We start from the raw sequence: 13,271 nt of genomic DNA, 5'->3' as shown, positions 1-13,271 counted from the left end.
TGTGCAGAAAGTCCTGGCGTAGCCATTCATAATGTGTGTGATGCATGTATAGCTGAGAATGGAGCAGGTGTGGCCCTGAGAGACTGCAGAATCAGAGTAGTCCTGCCCCCAAAATGTTTGATTAGAGACTCCATGAACACTTCTGAGGATGTCAGCTGGAGAGGTGACTGTATCTAAGAAGTAAATGCCACCCACCCACCCGCCTGCCATGTAGATGACAACCCAGTGAGAAAAGTACAAGAGAAGACCATACCAACTTAGATTATCTGGAGGTTTCATTTCTGCCTCCTGATATAGTATTGTATAAAACAGAGATTGATTTCAGGTATATGGAAGTGAAGAAGTTTACAAGTAGCAAATACCTGAGGTTTTTACATTATTACTTATAACTCACATAGATATTTATTCTATAACTCAAATTTGCCTTTAAGCAATTTTTCAAAATGGAGTTTTCTCATTCCTGGAGTAAATTTGGGGCACTATCTGCCTAATTATTTAACATATAAGTAGTATCACCCACACAAAAATAGTTTCTTTGGGGTTATGGCCTTAATATCATAATAAGACCAACTTAAACATAAACATTTTCAATAATTAGTCAAAACTATGGTACATATAAAACTTAACTTAGTATCTGAGTTATCTTGAATTGTCATTGTCTTCCTCAATGATATCCATTGATGAAATTAGGACTCTTGTCTTTATTTGATTTATATAGATGCTAATATAGACTTATAATAATATATTTCCTTTACATGAGTAATCAAATGTCATTAAACTTACTAGGCTTCTGACAATCCTGTTGAGTGATATCATCAACTATTGTGATTCCTGCTGCGAGCCAAGTATTTTGCGAACAATACGTCATTTCTCTCTCACAACCACGTTTGAGAGTATAATTGTCCCTGTTTCACATCTTAGGACAGTGAAGGTGAGCACAGGTCACACTAGGAAGTGGCCAATTGAGGATAAAAGTCCAGTCTGCGGAAGCCCAGTCAAGCGAGGTATGCTTTCACATAGACTACACTCTGTTCCTCTCTGCTCAGCCCTTTTATCACCTTTTCTTTGGAAAATAGAGCATGCAGCTAGGTCAGTAATTTTCATTTCTTCTTTATTTTAATTTATGCATGGCTGTTACAAAAATTAAAACAGCTATAACAAAACCCTCAACCTTCCAGAAATAACATGCCACATTTTAATATTCTCAAACCAAATATGGTATTCAGTAAATGGTTAAAGAGGATTGATATCTATGTTTTGACCCACCTCCTTTGAGAAACATTACATGTAGTAAAAAACATTTTTCTTTCACAGAAAATTTGTCTCCAATGTGCTGTTAGGCCATAAGTTGTCTCTTTATTACATCCCAGAGGGAGGAAGTTGAGTGGAAAAGATTCTGCAGTTTAACTATGAGAGGACATTATACATTTCAGTGGAAGAAAAAAACATTCATCAAAAGCTAAGTAGATAAATTAAGGATTCCATAATCAGTCTTGGGACATAAGCTGTGCATTTGTTTTTTTAAAAGACAAGTCCACTAAAGCTACAAAATTTGTTTACCACATGCTGAAGAAGGGCTGCTTCAACTCACTTGTGTCCTTTCCATCTGAAGTCAGTGGGTCTTTAGTGCAGCTGCTCTCCTTGTGAAGGCCTGGAAGTGAGGGAATGCTGGCAGGGACAGATAGAAGACAGAAGATCCAGGTATGGTGACTGCAAGCTGTACTCCCCAAGAAATCCCCAGGATATGCGCTGTGGGAAGGCACTGAAGTCCAACACTGGGAAACAAACCAAACCAAAACAAAAATCCAGCATGGGAAAAAATGAAGTGCAATATCGAACACAGAGCGTGCACTGGCACGTTCTTTTTATGTGGTGAGCAGTAGAGTTTTGTGGCCCGAGCACATGGACAATTGCTTAGAATTTAGTAATACAAAAGCTACTATTTATTGAATGCTACTTTATTCCCCAGGGACTGTGCAAAATACTTTACAGAGATTATTTTATTCGATCCTTCTACAGCTGACCCAGTATTTGGTTTGGGTCCTGTTGTAGAGATGAGGAAGTAGATGGCTAAAGGGACTGAGTGGGCCATCTGTCTGACTCCAGAGCCTAAAACTCTCTTTACTGCCTAGCAGCAGCAATGGTACTGGTGAGGATTCTTGCTTTCAAGGAACAAAAGTGAACTCTGTCTAAAGAAAAAAGGAGTATTAGAGGAAAGTGGACTCATAGAGCTCAAGAGGCTGGGAGAACAGGCTTGGAAACAAGGAGGGGCCCAGGGCCTTAGGAGGCCAGGTCATAGGAAGATTATCAAGATGCCACTGTCTCTGCTTCTGTTACACAACACCTTCTAGAAACCACCGCTGGGGGCGCCTGGGTGGCTCAGTCGGTTAAGCGGCCGACTTCAACTCAGGTCATGATCTCGCGGTCTGTGAGTTCGAGCCCCGCGTCGGGCTCTGGGCTGACAGCTCAGAGCCTGGAGCCTGTTTCAGATTCTGTGTCTCCCTCTCTCTCTGCCCCTCCCCTGTTCATGCTCTGTCTCTCTCTGTCTCAAAAATAAATAAACGTTAAAAAAAAATTTTTTTAGAAACCACCACTGGACATCACGATGCCCCCACTAACTGCACCCGAGGTTCTTTCTTCATCTGGGGTGCACAGGCCTGGGTGGGGGGGTCCATTACCAGGTATTGGGGCCCCTGTTTCACATTCCGGGGTGTGGGGAGACTGAGATTCAAACTCTTCATCTTCCACAGGGAGGTAAGGTCCTATATCCCAACATCACACTCGTGAATTTCCCCAACCATAAGGACAGATGGATTTTGACAGCCAAAGGGATGTTATAGTGTCCTTCCAGACAACCCACCATAGCCACTTTGTAGCAAATCATTTCATTAGGAAAGTAAATGTAGGTCTGTTAAAAATAATTTTGAAAGGTCAGGCATAGGTGAAATTGTGCAGACATTAAATATTGCAAATCAAAACCCGACTGACCTAGAAATTCATTCTAATAGATTTATTTGCAATCTCTAAATGTAAACTTTAAAAAGACAAATTTGGTAACCCATATGCTAAACATCAATTAATTAGAATGTTTAGGGAATGGAATGTTCTTGTTAATTTAAATTTCTAACTAAATGTGATTAAGCCTCTAAAAAGACCCACAAACCTTTATATTTCAGACGCCGCCACTGGAATTCTTAATAAAATATTTGGATTGTTGAGATTTTGCAATGCCTCAGAATTATTAATGCCATCATGTGTAAGTTGTAAAGTGCAGTGGGTATAGGCTGTGCTAAATGTGTGCAGATCCCAGGGTTGATGTTCCATGTATATTTCATTAACCAAACTTCTAATGTGAGTTTGCCTTTTGTTTTCTCCATTGCATAAGTTGGGTAAAGAGGAGGAAATAAATTCTGTGCATGTAAATGTTTTCTTTGGAGCCCACTAAGGGCATGCACACTACTAGGCGCTGGGAACACAAACATAAATGATAAAGGTGTTTTTTTTTTAAATTTTTTTTTAACGTTTATTTATTTTTGAGACAGAGAGACAGCATGAACGGGGGAGGGTCAGAGAGAGGGAGACACAGAATCTGAAACAGGCTCCAGGCTCTGAGCTGTCAGCACAGAGCCCGACGCGGGGCTTGAACTCACTGACCGCGAGATCATGACCTGAGCCGAAGTCGGCCGCTTAACCGACTGAGCCACCCAGGCGCCCCTAAAGGTGTTTTAAAAGTGAGACAGGAATTAAGAAAAGGGGATGACTGATTCTAAGCGAGGCAGATAGAAATGGCAACCATCTGAGTTGGGCTTTGGCAATGACGAGTTGGATGTTGTCAGGTGAGGGTGGAGGAAGAGGAGCATGCTAGACAGAAAAAAACAATATGAAGCAAGACATCAAGAAACCAAAGTACAAGTAGAGATAAGGGAAGAGTGAATGATTTGGTGTGCTTAGGATGAGCGTGTTAAAGGGAGCTATGAGGTCAGTCCAAAGGTAGGATAGGAGCAGATTGTCGATGGCCTCAAATACCATCCTAAAGGAGTATGGACTTCTTTTTGAGAATCCTAGGAAGCCACTGAATCTTTTTTAAATATGGAGGTGATAGGATCGTAAGTGTGGGATAGGAAGATCATCTGGATGACAGATGAAAGGCAGAAGGAGAGACCAGAGGTAGGAGATTGCATAAGAGATGTTTGCAATAGTCCAAGATGAAACAAATGATTATTTAGGTTAGTGTGGTAGTGATTGGGAGGAATTCTTTCTAAGAGTTACCTCAGACACAGAATCCTTAAGAATTGGTATCTGACTCAACAGGAGAGTGTGTTTGTGTGAAGAAATGAGTATTTGGATAACAGAGCCCATTGCATAATAACTATCTCTGTTGCAAAACAGCAAAATAATAATGATTACACTCCTAATTAGCTCAGTGAATAAGTGGGGCAGTAGATCCCTGTTTTGATTTCTCTTCTCCCCATCCCTAAACCTGTTAAAGTAGATTGTCTGGATGCAAAGATCAGTAACTCATATTTTTAAAGCCCTTTAAGGATTCAGATGATCAGCCAGTCTGTAGTTGAAGATGTGAAAAGGAAGTAACACACAATAACATTAGATCCAGCGATATCTTATCACATCCTGTCCCCATGCCCTCTGAAACATTCTGAATCTCACCACTTCTTTCTAACTCCACTGCACCCATCTTAATCTCAGGCCCATTTGTCAACTGCAAAAACTAAGATTGCCACCTACTTGAGCTCCTTTCACTCTTGTCCCTGTGTAATCCATCCTCCACATAGCAACCAGACCAATTCTTTAAAAATGTAAAACAGATTTTGCTTAAAATGTTCCAGCGATTTCCTATCATACTGTGATGGTTTAAAATATGTCCATAAATTCTTTGATGCTTCTCCCTTGAAAAATAAAGCCAGATTCTCCTTCCCTTGATTATGTGCTATACTTAGTGACTTGCTTCGAAGAAATAGAATGTGGCAAAATGATGGTGTATGATATGTCCAAGATTAGAACATAAAAGGCATTGTGGTTTCCTTCTTGCTCTCTTTTCTTGGATCACTTGCTTGGGGGAAGCCAACTACTGTGTCATGATGACATTCTAGCAATCCTGTGGAGAGGTCCATATGGAAAGGAACCGAAGCCCCCTGCCAACAGCCAGGAAGGAACTAAGGTTTTCTGCCAATACCCATGTGAATGAGCCATCTTGGGAATAGATCCTCCAGCTTCAGTCAAACCTTCAGATGACTGTAGCCCCAGTCAATGTCCTGACTCCAATGACCTGAGACACCCTGAGCCAGAACCACGCAGCTATGTGGCATCCAAATTCCTGACCCAAAGGAACTATGATGTAATAAATGTTGGTTTGAAACTTCTACATTTGGGGGGAAATCTGGAAAGCAACAATAGATACCACACATACTTATAATATAATCAAAATTCCTTTCTATGCCCAGGAAGGCCCTACATACTCAGGATTCTGCCTATATTACTAAAATTAGCTACCACTGACTTTGTGGAAAAACTATCAGTGGTCGCTTAACAACTACAGTAAAACCTTGGATTGTGAGTAACTTGTTCTGCCACTGTTCCAGAAGACAAGCAAACATTTCTGATAAATTTTAACTGATAAACAAGCGTTGTCTTCCAATACAAGTGGTATGTGATGCCAGATGTCACATGATCACAACTGAGCCAATGGTTCTTGAAATTTGTTTTGTTATACAAGTGTTCTTGGTTGCAAGCATGTTTCCAGAATGAATTATGCTCACAAACGAAGGTTTTACTGTTTTTGTCTCTTTTTTTGTTAAGAAATAGAGTCACCAAAGTGTATTCAGTTACACGAATTCAAGCTAATGACCACATTTCCTAGCCTTCCTTAGGCTGGCTTGGTCACATGGCAAATCCTAGCCAATGGGATGTGAGCAGATTTGGTGTGTGGAGCTTCCAGGTTGTGGCTTTAAGTGGGAGGGATATGCCTCTGTTTCCGTTTCCCTCATTCTTGCTGACTAGACGTGAGTATGATGGTAAAAGGGTAGAAGCTGGACTGGCCATCTCAAGCAACAAGGCTGAAGTCACACGTTAAGCATGGCAAAGCAACAAGACAGAAAAGACCTAGATCCCCAACACCATCAAGCCAGAGATATCTGTCTGGTCTTTTACATGAGCAACACATAAGGCTGTATCTTGTTTTTAAGCGATTGTATTTTTTTTTATCTCTTTATTACAACAGCCTAATCTGTATCTTAACTGATACTCTTTGTTTACCGCCTTCTAGCCACATTGGTCCTCTTTCATGTTTTCTGCTACTCTGAGGTCTTCACACTTGCTATTTCTTCTGTTTGGAATGGTTTTCCACCAGGAGTACTCATGGCTGCCTCCTTGCTATCAGGCTTCACTGTTTCATCTAAAATACCTTCCTCTCAGGGTGCTTGGGTGGCTCAGTCGGTTAAGTGACTGACTTTAGCTGTGGTCATGATCTCATAGTTTGTGAGTTTGAGCCCCACATCAGGCTCCACACTGCCAGTGCAGAGCCTGCTTGGGATTCTCACTGTCTCCTCTTTCTGTCCCTTCCCCCTCCCCCCCGCCTTTCTCTCTCAAAATAGATTAAAAAGAAATCCTCCTTTAATTTGTTCTATACTACATAGTCATGAACTTTGTTCCTCTTGGCACTCATCAACACCTGAAATTTCCTCATCTATCTGTTTCCTGTCTGTCACTCTCCACTGGAATACAATCTCCCTAAGGTCAAGAACCTTGACTGCCTTATTTCCTGCTGAATCTCCAGTGTCAAGAAAGTGCCTGCACATAGTAGGTACTCTTTTGTATTTACAAAAGTAAATATCTTTTGTATGATAGATAAACAAATGAATTAATAGTAAATGATGCTAAGAACCTAGTCCTTAGATCACTTTTTTATAATTTAGCCTTCTCTACCCACTGAATTTAGGGTAAATTAAGTAACAATAATGGCTACTCAGGATTACCAAAAGAATGTCAACAAGTCTCTTTACCTTATGAAGTGTGACTTAATGAGGAAAAATAAAGATAGAAACAGTAAATGAATCTCTTCTTTTGGCCTTTGAAAACAGAAAAAAAAAATAAAAAGAAGCTCATAAAAATATGCCTAAAGGACAGATTCTCCTGAGTCCTAATATAGATGGTTGTATTACATTAACTCTAAGATGCCAGCTATTGTGAGACAAACCATTGTTTCATGTACCATGAGAAAAGGAAAAATGCTGTTGCAATAGATTGTGTTATTGTTCCCAGTTTCTGTCCCCACTGTCCCTTCCCAGACTCTTGGTGGGTGGAATACTCTTTCCTACTCCATTATCAGCTTTGGCCATGTGGCTTGCTTTGGCCAATTAAATGTGAGTAGACATGACAAAGGCCATATCCAGGCAGCTTTAAATGTGCTTGTGAAATTAGATTTCACTTTTGCTCCTTCCTCAACCATAGGCTAATGGTAGAATAATCCCAGATAGTGGCTAGTCCTTCCACCTGGATTCTTGAACAACATATGTAGCCCTGCACAGGTAAGGCCAGTGGAGCAAAAGCCAAGCCATATCCCTACATAATGTGAACAAGAAATATATATCATCGTAAGCCACTGCGATGTTGATAATTATAACAAAAGCTAAGACAATTAATCTGCTACATGACACCAACTGTAAGCTGCATCTTTATTTCAGACTTGTTAAAATGTGAACAAATACAAATGTTAGAATCAATAAAATAGGGTATGTATTATATATATTTTCATATATTAGCACAAGATACACATCAGTTGTCCAATAAATATTTGTTGACTTGATGTTATGTACATGATGAGAAGTTCATGTTTTTAGTGAGAATTTTCTTGATAAATACACTTTCTTTCTAGCATATTGTAGGTAACAGTATAACCTCAGGTATTGCCTGTAATGGAGACTAGAATTTATATAGTAAGCAAAATTCAAACCTAAGAAAAAGGTTAAGTTATGACTTTTCATTACCTCTCACCTGACCCTACTCCCCTACTACTTCATATAATTTTTTGACTTAAATTCCAAAGGCCTTTCTCCTCTATCTGTCCTTCTCCATAGACCATACTGCTAGATATTAGTCTTCTATTATTTGGGGAGTAGCCAGAGAACAAAGGTAGCAAAAATGGAGTTTAGTAACCACTGGCATAAATATAAGACAAAATATTTGAATACGTACTTGTGAAACAAGTTTTTTACACACAACCCTAAACTAGATAAGAGGCTGAATTAGCTGAAGGAGGGAAGAGGGACAGGCACCTGAGGCACAAGCAGAGTTAGAGAGATGTCAGCATTTTCCAGATATTTTCCAGATAAAACACCATCTATGGTAAATATCAGGAGCTGTGCAGAAGCCAGCTCAAAGCATTGCTCACGTACATGGGCTAACACTGATATAAATTAATCACAATATATAACTTGGATATCTTTACCCAAAAAACCCCACAAAATAATGATAATAGTTATGACAATGATTATAATAATAACAGTAAACATTAATTGAGCCTAGCACTGACCATATGCCTAGCACTAGACTAAATGACTTATATAAATGATCTCATTTGCTCTTCGTAATAGTCTTATGTATTAGTCAGCTATTGCTGCAATAACACTTTGTAACAAGCCACCCTGAGACCCAGTAACTTATAGCAAGAGGCATTCATTATCTTTTTCATCAGTCCATAGGCCAACTGTTAGTTTGGGTGATGCAGGCTGAGATCTGCTGCCTAGCTCTGCTTCGGTCTATGGACAAGGGAGACTTGGCTCCAGGGTGTGTGTTAGGTTCAGATCTGCTCCACATGCCTCTTGTCATTCTGGGAAGAACTTCTACCTGGCACATGTTCTTCTCACAGTGATGGGAGGAGTGCAAGGGGCAAGTGAAAACACGTGATAACCAGGTTTGGAACCAGCACACTGTCACTCCTACCATATTCCATGACCAAGACCAGCATTAATCGGGAGGAGAAAATACTCTACCCCAAGAGAGATGGGAGTGAACATTTCTGAATTATAATCAAATATATTATATAAAAAGGTGGGTATATAGGTATTTTACACCCATTTACAGATGAATGAACCAAAGCACAGAAAGGTTAAATGGCTTACCCAAACCCACACAGCTAGGAAATGAAGAAGCCAAGATTTGAAACCAGCCTAATTCCAGAACCTAGAATGTTAACTGTCACTTTATATGGTTTTAACAAACCAGACTCCAGAAGGTATTACAAAGGGAAATATAGAAGCCGTGGTAATTTTACAATAATAAATGGGGCCTGAGGAGAAAAAGTGTGCAAGATCAAAGACTCTGACTATTTTGAGATGCTAATCAATAAAGATGATTTTCTCATTAGCTTTCATAGCTGCAGGAGGTTACATCATAGGAATCCACAGAAGGATGTGGGTTCATTTATTTTTAGAACCCCTCACCATAGAAGTATGTTAAAATTTTATCCACCTAAATACTACCTTTGTTACTTATTCCTATCCACCTACTTTGAAAGGGAAATCTCATCTATTCTGATAATTATGAGTAACCTATAAAGTGATTATAAAGTATCTCCTTGTAAAAACAATTAGGACTTCAGTGGCAGTCACATTAAATCAATATTGAAAAGAATTAAGTTCAATAAAAACATTAGATTCAGACGTGAAGGCATTCAAATACTCTGCATAGAAAGAAAGAAAAAACTGAGGCATGATTACAAAATATGAGAACTAAGGTACAAATATCGAAGACAAATTCCTTGGAAATATTTGTTAGGATAAAAGAGAGAGTCTGGGCTAGATGAGAAGCAAGAGGGAGTTCTATGGGGCACCTGGGTGGCTTGGTCTCTTGAGCGTCTGACACTTGGTTTCTGCTCAGGTCATGATTTCACGGTTCATGGGATCAGGCCCCGCGCTGGGCTCTGCCCTGACAGTACAGAGACTGCTTGGGATTCTCTCTCTCTCCCTCTCTCTCCCACCCCTCTCTCAAAATAAATAAACATTTAAAAAAGAGGGAGTTCTTCATCCAGTGAACTTCCAAGATGGGATGTTGACCAGTTCATGCAGCTTCAGCATCTTGCAATGCCCATGGTTTTTGAACTTCACATGCTTCCTATAAAACAAGTACTTTAAAGGGTTATTTTTCTTCTTTCTATAGTAGCAAAAGAATCTAAGATCATGAAATAGGACCCTAGGTCACTATTATAAGTAAAACCCAAACGTGCTGTATGAGTCCCATTTCTTGCTCTAGCTTTCTCTACTGTTAGGGTGATTTCAATTTCAAGTTGCAGCTGTGGTGATTCATTGCCTTTTAGAATAAGTAGAAAGCTGAAGCGCCTGCTAAAATATAAAACCAGGGGCACCTGGGTGACTCAGTGAGTTCGAGGCCTACATCGGGCTCTTTGCTGACAGCTCAGAGCCTGGAGCCTGCTTCAGACTCTGTGTCTCCCTTTCTCTCTGCCACTCTCCCACTCATGCTCTGTCTCTCTCTGTTATAAAAATAAATAAACGTTTAAAAAACTTTTAAAAACAACAAAATATAAAATCAAATAATTACAACTTAAGCAATGCATTTCACCTTTTTGGATCTTGATATAAACAAGTCAACTGTACATAAACATTTTTGAGACAATTTGAATATTAAGAATTTTGGTGGGGCGCCTGGGTGGCTCAGTCGGTTGAGCGTCGGACTTTGGCTCAGGTCATGATCTTGCGGTTTGTGAGTTTGAGGCCCGCGTTGGGCTCTGTGCTGACAGCTCAGAGTCTGGAGCCTGCTTCAGATTCTGTGTCTCCCTCGCTCTCTGCCCCTCCCCTGCTCACGCTCCGTCTCTTTCTCTCAAAAATAAATAACCATTAAAAAAAATTTTTGGGGGGCGCCTGGGTGGCTCAGTCGGTTGGGCGGCCGACCTCGGCTCAGGTCATGATCTCGCGGTCCGTGAGTTCAAGCCCCGCGTCGGGCTCTGTGCTGACAGCTCAGAGCCTGGAGCCTGTTTCGGATTCTGTGTCTCCCTCTCGCTGACCCTCCCCTGTTCATGCTCTGTCTCTCTCTGTCTCAAAAATAAATAAAACGTTAAAAAAAATTTTTTTTTAATTTTTTTTAATAAAAAAAAGAATTTTGGTAATTTTGTTAGGTGCAAATTGCATTATGGTTACTTTTTTTTTTTAAAGGGAAGTTTTTATTCATATAAATAAATTTTGAAATATTTACGAACAAAACATTACGGTATCTGAGATTTGCTTCAAGATATTTTAGCATTGTTGCAAAGGGGAGTACAAAATGTTGATAACTTCCAAAACTGGATAATACATGTATAGGAGTTCATGACCCTATTTTTTCTACTTTTGTGTCAAGTTTAAACACTATAATGAAAAAGAAAAAGAAAAGAATACCCATTTAAAAACACCACAAAGAAGACCACTGTAAGAGAAGTCTAACTTGGAGTATGTCTTCAACAGTGAATAGACTTCTAATACAAAATGGTAAGTTGTGAGCTGTATAACTTGGAACGTCCTTAAAACAGCATCACCAGTAGTATAAGCAAACAAGACAGCATTTCAGTTGTCTTTTGTATGTATGTACATGCTTACCCTCAGTAGGTACATAGTATAATTTATTCTGGAATTTAAAACAGTTGTTCTCCTAGAAGGAGAAGAAGCACAAGGACTCTATATCTGTATTTTTTATTGATTTGAAGGGAAGACGACCGACAGGTGAACAGGGGAGAATAACAGGTGTTCATGTTGTAAGCGTACCATGTGTCAGGCACTGATCTAAGTACTTGATTTTATAAACTCATGCTAATGTTAAAAATTACCCACTGATATAGGTATTATTGTTCTTCCCATTTTACACACAAGAAAGCCAAGTACTGAGACTAAATTACATAATTTGCCCAATGTTGCACTACTAGTTAATAGCAAAGCTAGGATACATATTCAGGGCATCTGGCCCCTGTATCTGATCCCTTAATCACCAAGTTTTGTCACCCTCCATGGAAAAAGTATCTCGTAGAGTTGTTCTTTGTTTAGACTTTGGGGACCGAGACTCTTATTCTTAGCAAATACAAGAGTTCTTGCTCCCTTTGACATCAGCACGTTCCTTTTATTTTGTCACGCACTTCAAACCTATTACTCCCAACATAGTCAGAACAGCCCTATAATATTCAAGCATATTTATTACACATGGTAATGGCATGATTTCAAAGAACAGAAAACATCACAGCAAGCTCTTCGGATTGATTTAGACCAGGATAATTTTGAGAAACCACTCTGACACTGTAGTAGTTGACAATGTCATCTTTCTTATGTGGGTGTCAGCTTCTAAGTTATATGGCTTACAACTTACCATTTTGTTTTAGAAATCTATTCGCTGTTGAAAACATCTTCTGAGTTAGACTTCTCTTACAGTGATCTTTTTGTGGTGTCTTTAAATGAGTATTTTCTTTTCTTTTTCTTTTTTATTATAGTGTTAAACTTGACACAAAAGTAGTAAATGTAATGACCTTACATGATTTATCCTAATCACCTGATCTTCTCAGAAGGTATTTTGCAAATTCTTTTCAGCTCAGCAAGTTGATATCTCAGCTTCCATATTGCCAGGGTTAATAATGGAATGGTCTCTCTGTCTCTCAATCTGTCTCTTTCTCTTGAGATCCATTGTCTTTATTTGGCAAAAAAGTAATTTATGAAAGTCAATATACCTATGGGCAACATCATAATAGCCTTTGAATATGGTGACTTTAATTTTAAGGACTTTTAGTAGCTATTTCCAGAAAGGAATTAGTGTGAGTCTACATAGGGCTTTAAATTGACTCATTTAACTGAACTGGTCATTGAACTTATGAAAAGAATGGCTTGACTGAGTTTTATCAGTACATTTGTGTAAAGTGATTTCTTAGAATTAACTGACATGCTGACTTGATTGTTTGCCCTTAGATACATCCATCTCTGAATGAAATATTGTCTAATTTTAGGAAAAAAAACCCTGTATTTTAAGATAGAAGAAATATTTTCATGTAGTTTAGGGTTGTACTTATTACAATGGGGCAGCAGTCACTGAGAAAATGCTTTGCCAACTCTATAGTCTGAGGTGGTCAATCTTTATATATAATAAATGCAGTATGTCCTAACTCCCTTTCACCTGATGTTACCTGTATATGCATTATATGCAACAAAATGAGGGGTTTTCTGTACATACAATTCTATCAGAATTTCTCTAACCCTAGGGAATGGAGTCTGACTTACGTATTTCCTCTAAAG

Source organism: Panthera tigris, chromosome B2 (assembly GCF_018350195.1).
Source record: "Panthera tigris isolate Pti1 chromosome B2, P.tigris_Pti1_mat1.1, whole genome shotgun sequence".
In the NCBI taxonomy this organism is placed as follows: domain Eukaryota; kingdom Metazoa; phylum Chordata; class Mammalia; order Carnivora; family Felidae; genus Panthera; species Panthera tigris.
The sequence above is the reverse complement of the archived record's forward strand: the minus strand, read 5'-3'. Positions refer to the sequence as shown.